We start from the raw sequence: 15,989 nt of genomic DNA on the forward strand, positions 1-15,989 counted from the left end.
GAAAAATGCCATCATCGTTGTCAAAAGCAGCACATTCAGTTTTCTGTTAAGGAGAAAACAAATTCCAAGTTCCTGATTTATGGTTTCGCTTATGCATCTGTTTTAGCCAGGACTCCTGGGGTTGCAAGTGACACAGAATCAACTCAAACTCTCCTAAGCAATGGAGGGAAGTTATTAGCTCATATAACCAAAAAGCTCATGAGTAATTTAGGCAGAGCTGTGGATAAAACCTGTCATCAATAATCTGTCTCCTTTTCTACTTCTTTCAATTCTCCTTTCCTCTGTGTTGACTTTATTTGCAGGTAGGCTTTTATTATGTGGCAAAAGAACCGCTAGAGGCTCTAGACTTTCATGCTTCTTAGTATTAGAAATCTCAGGAGAGATTCTTTCTCTCCTACCATTCAAACAACCCCTCAAAGAGTGCCGTTGGCTTCCTTGGGTCATGAGCCTTGTCCTACAATAATCAGTGGTGGTTTCTAGAGATAGTTCTCTGACTAGCCTAAATCACATGTCCACTTCTGTGGCAAGGAAGCAGACACACAGATTGTACTATCTAGGTAGATGAGGTACATTTACCAAAAGAAAGAGTTATGTCAGGGCCACAAAGCTGTACAGCTTCAGAACTCTTATTCCTGTTCGAGTCTATGAATGGGACTCACTGCAGCGTACAATCCCTGAGAGAGCATACATGGTGGTCCCTGGTTCTCTAACCTAAGGAATGGGGAAAGGAAGCTGTACATGCAAAAATAACGGGCATCCCCTGTTAGATGTAGAAGGCAGAAGTCATGAGCATCCACTGATGTAGTCCATACGGGTCAACATTCCAGGAAGAGAGCAGGATGGAGAGGAGAAAGAACAGATCTCATTGGAAAGGTCAAAAGGTATTTTGCCAGAAGTCTCTACAGGATTTCTACCAACCTCCAGGTATTTAGCTGGTATTGTGCTACCTAGATTGATCCGTTCTTCTTGACCATATTTCATAATTCATAGATGCTGGATATGTATTAAAATATGCCAAAGTGCCTATCTGCTGATTCATGGGATACCCTGACAACTAGACAAGTTGTGTCAATTCCTGCTTTTCTAGTTTCAGAGTTATTTGCTGCTTTATTCCCCCTCCCCAGTCAACTCCTAAAAATGTACAGTCCAATTATACATACTTGGAACAACTCCCTAATTAAGTAATGAGATCCTTAAAGAAAGGCACTTTTGTCATACTGCTATCACCTCTATTACTCACCTTGGTTTTTAAAAATCTTCTAGAAATTTTGAAATACGAAAAACACCATGGAGAAAAAGATAATGTCTTTCCATATATCCACCACCCTGATTTAGAAAATGTTAATATTTTGGGGCATCTGGGTGGCTCGGTCAGCTGGGTGTCCGACTTCGGCTCAGGTCATGATCTTGCGGTCGGTGGGTTCGAGCCCCGTGTTGGGCTCTGTGCTGGTGGCTCGGAGCCTGGAGCCTGCTTCACATTCTGTGTTTCCCTCTCTCTCTGCTCCTCTCCCTCTCGCACTCTGTCTCTCTCTGTCTCTCAAAAATGAATAAATGTCAAAAAATTTTTAAATAATTTAATATTGTGACATTTGTTAAATAAAATATCACAGATAGAGTGTAAGCCTTCTTGTCACTTCTCATTACCTCCTATTCATTCATTCATTAATGCCGTCATTCATTACTTTCATTTTAAAAAGATTTATTGAGGGTGCCTGGGTGGCCCAGATGGTTGAGCATCTGACTTCAGCTCATAGGTCAGGTCATAGTCTCACGGTTTGTGAGTTCAAGTCCCACATCGGGCTTGCTGCTGTCAGCGTGGAGCCTGCTTTGGATCCTCTGTCCACCCCCCCTGCACCTCTTCCACTCTCACTCTCTCTCTCAAAAATAAACATTTTAAAAAATAAAATAAATAAAATGAAAAGATTTATTGAACAACTATATACTATGTTATAACACCATGGGATAAAAACAAATAAGATTGAGACCTACTTCCTTTCCTCAAGGTTCTCCCAATCTAGTAATGATATCCCCCAAATGGTTGATAGTCTATTTTTAGTAGGTGGGTGTGAACATATAAAAGGGGGATGGACTAAAGAAATGACAGCTTCTGCATTGAAAAATTGACAATATAAGACCACAGTGGAAACCAAAGAGTGAGATGGATAAAATTCCAATTGCATTAACATAGTGACCACTTTGCCTCTTGTTTCTGATAGAATTGTATGGTAAATGCTCTTTTAGCAAATGAAAAACCTGCCACCAAATAGTTATTTGACCCTGGTCAATTTTTATTACAGTTTTTGGTGCCTAGTCCATACTGAGCATAGAGACAGTATTAAAAGCTCAAAAAAAAAATCAATAGATAACTTTCAGGCCTAAAATTGTATAATTTTATACATTTCAAAAATTGTAACTGAGGAGAAAGAACTAAATACACTACACTGAAAAGCATAATACAAATTCTTCTTATTCATAATTGACAATAAGTTCTCTAAAATCACGTAACTGTAAGGCTTGCCTATTAAATGAGTAGTGGAAACTTTTCACAAGGGAAACTACTCTTTCAAGCTTGAATTTCTTCATATTCTGCCATTCTGCTGGGTCTGGTTTGCCTGGGTCTGCAATCGGGAAGACTGCAAGCCTATGTAGTGTCTTGGTGCAAATTAGGAAGTACCCCTTCTGGGCTCAGACAGCCCTGCCAGCTAGTGCCTCTGTGTGAAAAACTAGGCTCCCTTTCCGTAGAGACAGCCCCAAACCAGTCCACACCAGCCCCACTCACCACCTTGGCCCAGCATGTTTGTGCACTGCACACTTTGTACAACCAGGTGCCTTGTTTCCAGTGCCAAAAGACATGGCTTTCAGCACACTACACCGAACACCTCCCAAGGCCGGGCACTTGGCCAGGCACTGGAAATAAAAGGGGGAGTAAGACAGAGTCTACCTTTGGTGTCTGGGAAGAGGGCCAAATAAACAGATCACCACAATAAGACCTAGTACAGTGATCAAGGAGAAACATAAACAGGATCACAAATGAAGGAACCACTCATTCTTCTTGGATGGGGCTGTGGTCAAGGAAAACTCAGAAAGGAAGAGGCTTCTGCATTGGGGTTCATAGAATGAGTAGACGTTCATGAGGTGGGAAAAGAACATTAGGACACTGATGACAAGGATAAGATTGAGAGTCTCTTCCTGCACCCCTGCTTTCTCAGGAAAGCACAGGGCTGCAGCTTTATCACTTTGACCTAGATTTTGGGTCCCACCATTTTTGTTGGGTTTGTCTATGTCTCTTTTTGTCACTGAAGTGATCCAGACAAGCTTAGCAGTGAGGCTTGTATAAACAGTGTAAAAAACAGTGTTCATTTGCCAGGACTGTCCCTCCACATAGTTCTCTTGGGAGTCTGCAAAGGCAGGAGGTGGCTGGTCAAAGGCCAGGGATTTGGGAACATGGCCAAATGGCCTCCTTGAAGATATAGCACACAAGGACATTCCAGGAAGAGGGAGCAGTATAATACCACAGTATTTTGTTTGCCAGATGGAAATATCCTAGTGACAAACATATTTAATTTGGCTGCAGGTGTGACCCATGATTATGCAATAGAATTGTGGATCAGCTAGAATGTAATTTTTCAAAGACCTAGACTGCTTATTTCCCTAGAAGGATCAGTTACTTTTGCCCAGAAAAGCTGTTCTAAGCCCACAGACTACATTTCTAACTCTAATGAACCTTTCCCCCTGTTGGCCTGTGCTACTGGTTGCTAGAAGAATCAGGAGGAAGCATGTGTAGAGCATAGCTCCACAGAAGCCACTGTGACTCTCAGAAAAACAACTAGGTGTGTGCCCTGGCAGGAAGTTAGAGAGGGCTTCTCTGGGTCATTAAGGGAGAGTGGTCATATGCAGTCATCAGACTGATTGTATAGGGTGGGGGCATTAGAGGCCATCACCTTTATTTCTTCCCCTATGGTAGGGACTCTGATGTTGCTGTGATGTACTAAAACGACAGTGTCCCCTGAACCTGTTTGTGGAGTTCAAGGAGGACTAGAAGCTTCACTGAGCACTGTTCTGCACAATAAGGATATCAACAACAAACCTGCTGACTGTGTTTTTACTGATTAGTTCCAAACTAGCTATTCCAGGCCACACACTCATAAACTAGGTTCTCCTTTGATGACCCCTGTGTTGAAATAAAAGGAGGTGGTGAGTTTTGCAGCACCAGCCCTCAGGAACTGCCTGAGAGCCCTCATTGCAACAATCTGATAACAGCAGAGAGCACTGAGAAATACCTCCCCGCCCATGTTTTCGATCCTCCAGTGCTCCAAACATTCTTTCTGAGGCTCTCACTGACTAGGGAATGGAAAACCTTAGCCCATACTAGTACCTAGGTAAGAGTCATCAATGAGAACAAGAGACAAACTCAAAAACACTTTGTAAACAAAAGAACATTCCTACAAAGTAGGCAGGCACATTAAAATATGGCATGTTAAAAAAAAATAATAACCAGACCAAGGATATGATGGCCTGTATTTAAGGACCCTGTAAAAGGGGATCACATGTCAATGAATATCACTGAGAAAGTATCATAAAGACTTCACATTCTTCAGCTTAGGAATGTGAAAAAGATAACCCCATTCCAACAGTTGCATATGCCAAAACTACAGGAACCATCATTTATTTCTCTTCTCTCCACTACGTTTCCCCATCAGTCTGTCAGCAAGTCAATCTCCAAATTATATATTGATCTGTCCACTTCTTTTTATGTCCTCTACCATCATCCCAGTCCAAGCCACAATAATCTCTTGCCCAGACAACCTCAATATCCCACCTACTGGTTTTTCTATACTCACTTTGGCTCCCCTCCACCTCTGATTTCAGTACGGGAACGTCTTTCTGAGCATAAACTAATGGAAGAAATTAAGAAAGTAAGAATTATATATATTTGACAACAAAGAAAGCTTAAAATCTTGAATGTTAAAAAACATCATCACACAAAGCCCTTAGCAGAAGTGAGAAGGTTGGGGCAAAGAAAAAATTTACTTTTTACTATATTATCACTTATTACTATACTTACTATATTATTTCTGTATTATTTAATTCATTCAGTGAGTATGTATTTTAAAACTTCTTTTTTTTTTAATGTTTATTCATTTTGAGAGAGAGAGAGAGACAGTGTGAGCAGGGAAGGGGCAGGGAGAGAGGGAGACAGAATCTGAAGTAGGCTCCAGGCTCTGAGCTGTCAGCACAGAGTCCAACGTGGGGCTCAAACCCATGAATGGCGAGATCATGACCTGAGCAGAAGCTGGACGCTCAACCGACTGAGCAACCCAGATGCCCCTCAGTGAGTATGTGTTTAAAAAAAAAAAAAAAAAAATTGACACAAAATACCATATTATAAATAACAAAAAATAAACAAAGTGTTGAAGTAGTTGACACAAATATAAGACTTAATAGATTTGAGAGCCTTAATATATAAAAGCTCATACAGATCAAAAAGAAAAACATTAAGACCATCAGCATTAAAATGAGTAAGGAAAAAAAATTATACTTTGAAATAAACTACTAGGTTTTTAACAAAAAAAAACAATGAGTAAGGATGTTGACAATAAATCACTAGAAATCAAATACAAATACGTAGTAAACAAAAAATGTCCTACTTCACTGATGATTAAATAAATGAAAAATAAAAGTGAGATATCACTTTGACATGCTAACATAGGAAGACTGTTAAAAAATTTAATAAATCTGGGGCACCTGGGTGGCTCAGTTGGTTGAGCGTCCGACTTCAACTCAGATCACGATCTCATGGTTCATGAGTTCAAGTTCCGCATCTGGCTCAAGTGCTGTCAGTGCAGACCCCACTTGGGATCCTCTGTCCCCACTCTCCCCTGTGCCCCTCCCCTGTCTCTCTCTCTCAAAAATAAATAAAAGTAAATAAATTAAATAAAATAAAGTTCACAGCTCTGTCTTAAAGTTCTTAAAAAGAATTAATAAATCTATCACTTTCATCCACATTTTGTGGGAAGACATAATTTCTTTGGTAAGAATTGTGACAATGTCAGACGTCTCAAAAGTTCACAGCCTTTGACTAGTGATTTTACTTCTAGGAATTTATCACAAGGTAATAATCACAGATATGGACAGAGATTCAACTACAGTGGTTCATCTAAGAATTGGGGAAAACATAAGGATCAAATAACAAGAGCACAGTTAAGTCAATGGTGTTATCAGTAAGATAAGTAATAACATTGTCATCAAAAATGTTTATGAAGGCTCAATATAATAAAAATACCTATTTTTGTAAGTTAGATATAAATTTAACATAATTAAAAAAATAACTTTAGAATTTTTTTAATAGAAAAACTGATCCTAAAGTTCAAATGGAAAAAATAAATAAGAATGGCCAGGAAAATACTGGCAAGGGAAAAAAAACAATGAGAAAGAACCAGTATTACCAGATATATATGAATACATATTTTAAACTTGCAATAGGTAAGAGAGTACAGTGCTAGAATACTAATAGACAAATGGAACAGTATACACAGAAAACACATACATTAGTTCATTCCATGAAAGAGGAAGCATCTCAAGTCAAAGGGGGCAAGGGTGGACTGATGAATAAATGATGAACTAGATAGTTGGATCCATGCTTTGCAACATTTATTTCCTCCAAAACAAACAAACAAAAATCCAAGAAAGAAAAAAACTAAAAGTTAAAAGTATAGAAGTACTAGAAGAAAACAAACAATAATTTAAAAAAATTTAATGGGAAGGTCTTTATAATGATGATTCAAAATCCAGAAGCATTGAAAGTAAATATTGATAAAGTCTGACTAAATAAAAATATATTACAAAATTTCTACATGGGAAGATTTTACAAGAAAAGTCAAAGCCACAACAAACTGGGAAAAAAAGTTGTGATCTATGTCCCAGACATAGGACTAATCTCCCTCATGTACACAGAGCTCCTACAAAGCAATACAGAAGGCCTGTAACCTATAGAAAAGTGAGCAAAGCTTATGAAAAGACAGTCTACAGGATATGATATAAGAATAATTCTAAAACTATGAAAAAATGCTCGTCTCCCCTTTGAATAATAGAAATGTAAATTAAAATTATACTGAAATACTACTTTTTAACTTATCCAATTGGCAAAAATGTCAAAACTTTCGAGAGAACTGGGTTCTCTCACATCTAGTAGGAGTGCAAAATGCCATAAACCTTATCAAGGGAACTTAGCAGCATCTATCAAAAACACAATTTTGACCCAGAAATTGTACTTCTGGGAATTTATTTATGCATTAGCATACAAAAGTAATGTACAAAGCTAATAATTTCAGTGCCAGTTGTCACAGGAAATGAATAGAAAAAAAACAAGTGTCTCCCACTAGAAGACCGGTTAAATTAACCAGTATGTACCTATAAAAAATTGGTGAAACTCACTATGACCTTCTATGGAAATACCTATAAGAGAAATTATGCTAATGTCATAATGTGAACAATATACTATCTTTTATATGAAAAGGTGGGGAGACAGTAGAATCTATGTTCATATTTGTATATATGTATGTAAATAAAGGAAATGACACTGTATTAGTATTCATGGCCATATAATGAATTATCCTAAACCTTAATGGGCTAAAACAACTGATATTTAATACCTCAGCGTTTCTGAGGGCCAAGGATCAGGAAGCTGCTTTGCCGGGTGGCTCTGGGGAGCTGGGGCACAGGGTCTCTCATGCAGTTGCAGTGAAGTTGTCAGGGTTGCAGTTCATCCGAAGGGGCTGGAACATCCACTTTTAATTTTCTTTTTTTAATGTTTAATTTTTGAGAGAGAGAGAGACAGCGCGCATGAGTGGGGGAGGGGCAGAGAGAGAGACACACACACACAGAATCTGAAGCAGGCTCCAGGCTCCAGGCTCCACACTGTCAGCACAGAACCCGTCACTGGGCTTGAACTCACAAACTCCGAGATCATGCCCTGAGCCAAAGTCGGACGCTTAACCTACTGAGCCACCCAGGTGCCCCAAAACTAAACAGATGCTTCAATACAGAGAACAAACTGGTGGTTGCCAGAGGAGAGGTTGGTGGGGGTAATGGGTGAAATATATAAAGGGGATTAAGAGGTACAAACTTCTGTATAAAATAAATGAATATAGAGATGAAAAGTACAGCACAGGAAATATAATCAGTAATATTCTAATAACGTTGTACGGTGACAGATGACGACTATACTTAACCGTGCTGGGCACTGAGTAATGTACAGAGTTGTTGAATCACTATATTGTAGAACTGAACTAATATAACACTGTATGTTAACTGTGCTTAAAAACAAAAACAAAACCCAACCAGCTCAGCTTCAAGGGGTGGGGAATAGACCACCTCTGATGAGAGTAACTGCAAAAAATCTGTGGCCATATTTAACACAGGAATATATTACTTATTCCAAAAGAATAAAAATGTTTATAAGTAAATCTTAATGATATGGGAAAATTCATGTTATACTGTGATAAGCAGAGAGCAAAACTGTATACAACTTATGATTTATATCTCTACCACCATTGTCTCCTGGCTTCCCTGCTGCTTCCCTGACTACTCTATTTTTAGTATTTTTTCCTGTCTCCACTAGAGATAATGGCTCAACTCAAAATGCTTAAATAGTAAGGAATATGGATTCTTTCACATAACAGAAAGTTAGGAGGAAGGCAGCTCCAATGGCCGAAAACGCATCTACTGCTAATGTCAGCAGGGCTCCAGGGCCAGGTCAGCATTTCAGCTAGATGCTCCACGCTAGTTTCCCTCATGGCTGCATGATGGCTGCTTCAGTCACGAGCATCACATTCAAAACTGACAACATCCAGAGGAAGAAGAGGTATGTGTCTTCCTTGTGTCTCTCTGACCCCTCATCTCTTCATTTTGAAAAATTTTAAATGTACAGAAAAGTTGGGAGTGGTACAATGGCGACCCATATACACTCTACCTAGATTCAACAACTGATGACATTTGCCACACGGCACAATTGCTTAACCTCCCACCTTCACTCTTTTTCCTGTATCATTTGACAGTAAGTTGCAGACATCATGACACTGCACACCTACATGATTCAGCCTGTATTTCCTAAGAATATATATGTCTCCTAAAGATCCACAACAACAGCATACTTAAGACAAATTAACAGTAACTCCCTAATATCACTTAATATACAGTCTATGTTCAAATTTCCTCATTAGTCCCTAAAATGTATTTTATAGCTTATCTTTTTCAAACCAGAATCCAATCAAGTTGCATACACTGCATTTGGTTTTATATTTCTTTGGTCTTTTTTTTTTTTTTTTAAGTTTATTTATTTTTGAGAGAGAAGAGAGAGAGACAGAGTGCAAGCAGGTGAGGGACAGAGAGAGGGGGAGACACAGAATCTGAAGCAGGCTCCAGGCTCTGAGCTGTCAGCACAGAGTTTGATGAGGGGCTCGAACCCACGAACAGTGAGATCATGGCCTAAGCTGAAGTCGGACACTTAACTGACTGAGCTGCCCAGGTGCCGTGATATTTCTTTGGTCTTTTTAAATTTAGAACATTCCCCCAATTCATTTCTCATGACATTGTGTTTTTCTTTTGAATTATTCTGATATATTTCCTCATGATGCCATTTATCTTGTTCCTCTTATCTTTATATTTCTTGTGAACTTCAAAATTATATTTAGAAGCTTAATATGATTTCTGTTAAACCTTTTTGGCAATAATATTTCATAAGTGAAATTGTATATTGTACCTTTGTTACTGAGGCAAATTTCTCAGAAGCCCCACAGTAGACTTTTTCTTAAGTGTCATTGACCAGAGCAGGGAAACATGCACTGGCCTGGACCAATCACTGGTGATGGGAGTGGAAATACCATGCTTAGGTTCTTTTGTAAGATGTACGTCTGTGGGCTGAGGATGGTACCTGGCTCTTCTAAGGGAGGAAGGGGAATACATGTACAAAAAGGGTTCTGCCAGGTGGAGGAAGCAGGAAGCATCCTTTCTCTGACACCTTCTGTGCATCAGCAAGTTCCACTGGTGCTACCTTCACCACGTGATATTCACCCACTTTTCTCCATCTCCACTGCCACACCTGTCCACATCCCCAACAACACTGGCCCAAGCTCCAAGCAGAAGCTCCTAACCAGTCCTCCTGCTTCCAGTCTATTCTCCAAATACGCACCAGAGCTGTCTTCTAAAATCTGAGTTTTTGGATTAGGCCAAACCCTGCTTTAATCCCTCCAGGGCCTTCCTTGTGCACTTAAAATCCTCAGTTCTCAACTTGGCCTACAAAAGATCACAGCACCAAGGTTCCTGCTTACCTCTCCATTTTCACGTGGTCCACCCTCCTGCACATTCGGTAAATGCCAGCTACAAGGCTTTCACTCTTTGAACGCGCCGGACCCTTTACTGATTTGGGGCTTGTGCACATGCAGTTTTCTTTTGTGGAACACTACCCCCACCTCCATGCACACACACACTCTTCGCCTGGTAGCAGAATGCAGTAGTTGTTATGGGCTCGCATTGTGTTTCCCCCAAATTCATATGTTGAAGTCCTAACGAACCTCCAGTACCTCAGAATGTAACTGTTATTTAGAGATAAAGTTTTCAAAGACACAATTAAAGTAAAATAAGGTCATTAGGGTGGGCCCTAATCCAATGACTGGTGTCCTTATAAAAGATAATATGAGGACACAGATATAGAGGAAAGAGCATGTGAAAACACAGGGAGAAAGTGACCATCTACAAGTCAAGAAGAGAAGCCTCAGAAGAAATCAACCCTGCTGATACTTTGATCTTGGACATCTAGCCTCTAGAATTGTAAGAAAATAAATTTCTGTTGTTTAAGCCACCTGGTCTATGGTACTTCATTGCAGCTGCCCTAGCAAACTAACACAGCAGGTAAGCAGGTAGACTGGAGCAACCTTCCCAGATGTAAATCCTGACTCTGCCAAATACTAGCTGTGTAATTTTGGGCAACTTACTTAACATTTTCATGTTTTGGTTTCCTTTTCCATAAAATGGGGATGACAACAATAGCACCAACACAGTGGCAGCCATCCAGGCTTCCCTAGACTGAGGGGTTTCCCGGGATACAGGACTTTCAGGGCTAAAACCTGAACAGTCCCCCTGAACTGAGCATGGTTGTTGTGAGACAGAATTAATATGGGCAGCATACTAGAAGAATGCCCAGCACGTGGTAAGCACTCAATAAGTAATAGGTTTGGCACTATTATTATTATTATTTATCATATTTCAGATCTCTGTTTAACTGCACTTTCTCAGAGATACTTTTCCTGACTCCATAATCTGGATTAGGACTCGCTATTAAATTTTTTCATAGTATAAAGTTCATTTTTTTTTTGTTAGTGGTACCCCAATATCCATTCTCCTCATTTTCAGTAATAATAGGACCCATGATTTCTAACTGGGCACATGGCTGCCTGGAATAAAAACTACTTCTTCCCAGCTTCCCTTGTAGAAAACTAAATTCTGACTAATGCGATATGAGCAGATGTGATACATGCAAATTCTGGCTTGTACCCTTAAAGCAGGAGATTCTTAACCCAAGGAAGTTGTGCACAGAATTCATGGAGTCTGTAAACTGGAATGGGAAAAAAATTACATCTGTATTTTCATGAATGGCTAATGGAAATTTAGCATTTGCTTCAATTAGGAATACAGGCAACAAAGCATAAAAGTATTAGCAGTAACTATGATCTTGTCACCAAATGAAATCACAGATGTTTTCATATCACATAATAGTTTTGTAAATATATAATATATCATGTTCATCACCACTACGAAATTTGAAATTAGACTCACTGCAAGTCTTATTAGTTAATGCTTAATGAAGCACATGCATTGCTATATGCCACGGCATAGAAATGACTTCTTTAAAAAAAATTTTTTTAACACTTATTTATTATTGAGAGACAGAGAGAGTGAGCAGGGAAGGGGTAGAGACAGGGGGGAGACACAGAATCTAAAGTAGGCTCCAGGCTCTGAGCTGTCAGCACAGAGCCCGATGCAGGGCTTGAACTCATGATTTGTGAGATCGTGACCTGAGCCAAAGTCAGTCACCTAACCAACTGAGCCACCCGGGCGCCCCAGAAATGACTTCTTATTTATTTAATTTATTTAATTTGAGAGAGAGAGACAGCGAACGCTCCCTCTCAGAGGGAGAGGGAAAGAGAGAGAGAGAATCTTAGGCAGGTTCCACACTCAGCACGGGGCCTGACATGGGGTTCGACCCCACAACCTGAGCTGAAATCAAGAGTCAGATGCTCAACCCACGGCGCCCCCCCCCCCCCCCCCACCGCCAAACCAAATGACTACTCTCTTAAAGAGAAGGGCATCTTGCCCCTTCTGCTTTCACTCTTGCTGCTGGCTGCCATGTGGAACTAGCAGTGGGCCATCCTGGATGTACAGGTGAAGGCTCCACTCCTCAGATGGTAGAATGAGCAGACTGCAAGAGCCTGGGGCTCAGCGATCTTGGAATCTCCAGGCAACCTGAGACTGCTTGCACCCAAACTGCCAGAGGACTCAATGTCTACTTTGTCTGCAGCACTGTTATTTTGTGTCTTAATTTGAGCAGCTGAACTCATAACCTCATTAACACAATAGCAGTTATCACATTTTGTAATTATATATTTATTTGTGATGACTTTTTGTGTAACTGTCTTTACTACTAAAGAATAAAGCTCAGGGCGCCTGGGTGGCTCAGTCGGTTGGGCGTCCGGCTTCAGCTCAGGTCATGATCTCGCGGTCCGTGAGTTTGAGCCCCGCGTCGGGCTCTGTGCTGACTGCTCAGAGCCTGGAGCTTGTTTCAGATTCTGTGTCTCCCTCTCTCTCTGACCCTCCCCCATTCATGCTCTGTCTCTCTCTGTCTCAAAAATAAATAAACGTTAAAAAAAATTAAAAAAAAAAAGAATAAAGCTCTTTGAGGACATGGAACATGTCTATTTGCTTACCCTAGAATCCTGGTTCCTGGTACAGTGTAGGAACGTAATAGACTTTCAATAAATGCTTTAGAATGAATGCAATAATAGCATAATAAATGTTTATGACCATGTTTGGCTATTCAAATAATATTATAGAGACAATATATAAAAACAAGCAAAAAGCCTATTAACAGAGAAAAGGTTAGATCTAATACCAAAATGTAAACAGTAACTGTTTGAATTATTGGTTTTAGCATGATTTTTCCCCCTACATTTGCCTATATTTTCCATATTTCCTTTAATCATATATATGTATAGCATTAAAGAATATGTGTGTATGTATAATTAAAGAATATAAAGTATATACATATATATAATTAAAAGAAGTCTAAAACATATAGGCAAATGTGTGTGTGTGTGTGTGTGTGTGTGTGTGTGTATATATATATATATATATATATATATATATATATATATATATAATGAAAAACATGTAACAAAACAAAATGGACCAAGAAGTCAGTTGATCCCTGAGGGCCTTGGAGAAGGAGGAGAAAGTGTGTGGAGTATTTTTATCCTGGGAGATTTAACCAGCTGTGGTCTGGTGTAGACCTTCCCAGACCATTTAGATGCTCAAGGTGTCATGTAAAAGCCAAAATACCAGACTGACTTTTAACAGAAGGAATGAAACTCACTTCTTGGCAGAGGCCATGAAAAAAATGAGAGGGGGAGAAATATTATGGGACAATAAGGCATAGCTCTTTAAAAATATAGCAATCAACCACAGGACAATCTTTATTGAGCTAAAGCTTGGAAAGAAATGTTATTATATTTCATCCATAATTACACAGATGGAACATCTCACCATGGAGAGTCATATATTCAGAAAGGATATAGTGAGCAACTGTCACAGCTAAAGGCCAAGTTAACAAATTGTGCCTCTGTGGTTATTTACTTATAAAAGTCAATTTTGGAGTTAAGCACTGAGCTTTTGCCTTGATTGCAACCTTGACTGAATGAAAGTGTATGCCTATTTCAAATATATTCGTTTTGATATCAAGTAATTAGACTAAGGAAATATTTTATGTGCTCATAACTCTAAAAAATTAATTTCAATGGGCACCTGGGTGGCTCAGTTGGTTGAGCGTCTGACTCTTGGTTTTGGCTTAGGTCATGATCTCATGGGTTTGTGGGTTTGAACCCTCCGTTGGGCTCTGCTCTGACAGCGCAGAGCCTGCTTGAGATTTTCTGTCTCCCTCTCTCTCTGCCCCTCCCCTGCTTGCTCTTTCTCTCTCTCAAAAGAAATAAACTTAAAAAAAACATTAATTTCAAGATTAGCAAGTAATAGATGTTCTTATAAATGTTAGTTGGTGACAGTGTGTTATCCACAGCATAATTTTAAAAGTCCTTAATTTTTCTTCTACTTCCATTAATTGGAATTCTGCCTTAAAAGTTTATGTATCTATAGGCTCATAACACTTTTAGTATGCATGACTTTGATTTGCATTAATTTGTGATTACTAGAAATGGTATTTTTCAATACAGATTGATTGGCCTGGAGGTGAGAAAACTAAATATGTCCATCAGACAGATATGAAACTGGGTAATGGAAATAAAATAGAAGATAAGTTAATAATAGCTAATGGTAGCTGTTAAAGAATAGTTTTTAACAAAACTGTAGAAACATGACTCTCATATAGCTATAAAATGAAGACATGTCAAAAATTTCATTTAAAGAGTGCCTGGCTGGCTCAGTCAGTAGAGCATGTGACTCTTGATCTTGGGGTTGTAAGTTTGAGCCCTATGTTGGGTGTAGAGATTACCTAACAAATAAAATATTAAAAAAAATTTTCATTTAACTCATTAGTTAGTGTGGGAACCAGTAAGACGTTGCAATCAATTCAAAGAAATAATCAAAGTACCAGACTATATGGGCAGTCAGGAATGCTTAAGTAAATCTGCTTAACACATATGAAACTGGTCAATATCCATAGAATAATAATCAACTGAAACTCCTACGAACATAATTTGTATGTTTATGGACAAGAATAATGTGCACTGTTGTCAATATTCTGTAACTTAGAGAAATGTAAAATAGCTCAAAGATGATGAAAGGCACCAAGAACTCTTAGACTCAAATAACCTGAACAATGTCTAGCTTACCACTGAGACACAATCGTTTTGCTCCTTTTAAACTCTTTTGTTTTTTAATTTTTAAATTATATTTTAGAGAGAGAGAGAGTGTGGGAGCTGGGGAAAGGGGCAGAGGGAGAGAGAATCCCAAGCAGGCTCCAAGCTCATCATGGAGTCTGATGCAGGGTTCGATCCCACGACCCTGGGATCATGACCTGAGATGAAATCAAGAATTGGCCACTCAACCAGCTGACTCACCCAGGTGCCCCTAAAAAGTCTTTCTTAATGTTTTCCGTACATAGCTGACTTGTGTTGAGTGCTATTTACGGGCGAGACACTGCCTAGGTGCCTTAAATACATCAGCTCATTTAATTTGTACAAGAACCTTATGAAGTAGGTTTTATTATTATTTCCATTTCCTAGGGCAAGTATCTGAGGCACAAGAAAAGGTAAATCTGTCACCAAAGGTCACAGAGATAGTAGGAAGTGGGACCAGGATCTGAATCCAGGTTTTGTATCAGCTACAAAACCAAGTATGTGAGTATGTAAAGGAAAAGAAATTGATGGACCTGATCAGTCACATTACATTAGATATAGAAGAGGGAAGACAGAAGGATGACTCCACAGTACTTTCCCTGGTTGTGAGAAGGGAATTACTGTCCAGTTAAATAAAGAGACTAAAAAGGGGAGTTAGTGGACTTTGAAGTCATGGCAAGATGTCCAGATGGAAAATTCCAGCTGGGCAGGAGATCAGAACTAGAAATGTAGATGCATGATTTTTTTTTTCTTTTACATATCAGGCTTAAATTGCGGTATCAAAAACACTAATAGTGTGTGTCTGTCAGAGCTAAAGAGAGAGAAGAGAACATTATGAAGGAGGGACTGAGGTCCTGCATAGGCTGCAGA

General features: G+C 39.2%; 1 long non-coding RNA gene across 5 annotated transcripts in view; it reads right to left on the reverse strand.

Annotated features, from left to right (window-relative positions):
• The window catches only part of LOC121042724 (uncharacterized), an 86,794-nt gene that overhangs the window by 69,859 nt on the left and 946 nt on the right, over window positions 1-15,989 (reverse strand). For all 5 annotated transcript variants that reach the window (XR_005796401.1, XR_005796404.1, XR_005796402.1 and 2 more), the window contains exons 2-3: window positions 7,653-7,798; window positions 4,842-4,895 (exon numbers count right to left, since the gene is read on the reverse strand). This is a non-coding gene — a long non-coding RNA (uncharacterized LOC121042724). The remainder of the gene's footprint in view (window positions 1-4,841; window positions 4,896-7,652; window positions 7,799-15,989) is intronic.

This window comes from Herpailurus yagouaroundi, unplaced genomic scaffold (genome assembly GCF_014898765.1).
Source record: "Herpailurus yagouaroundi ecotype Mexico unplaced genomic scaffold, PumYag 186, whole genome shotgun sequence".
Taxonomy (NCBI): Eukaryota; Metazoa; Chordata; class Mammalia; order Carnivora; family Felidae; genus Herpailurus; species Herpailurus yagouaroundi.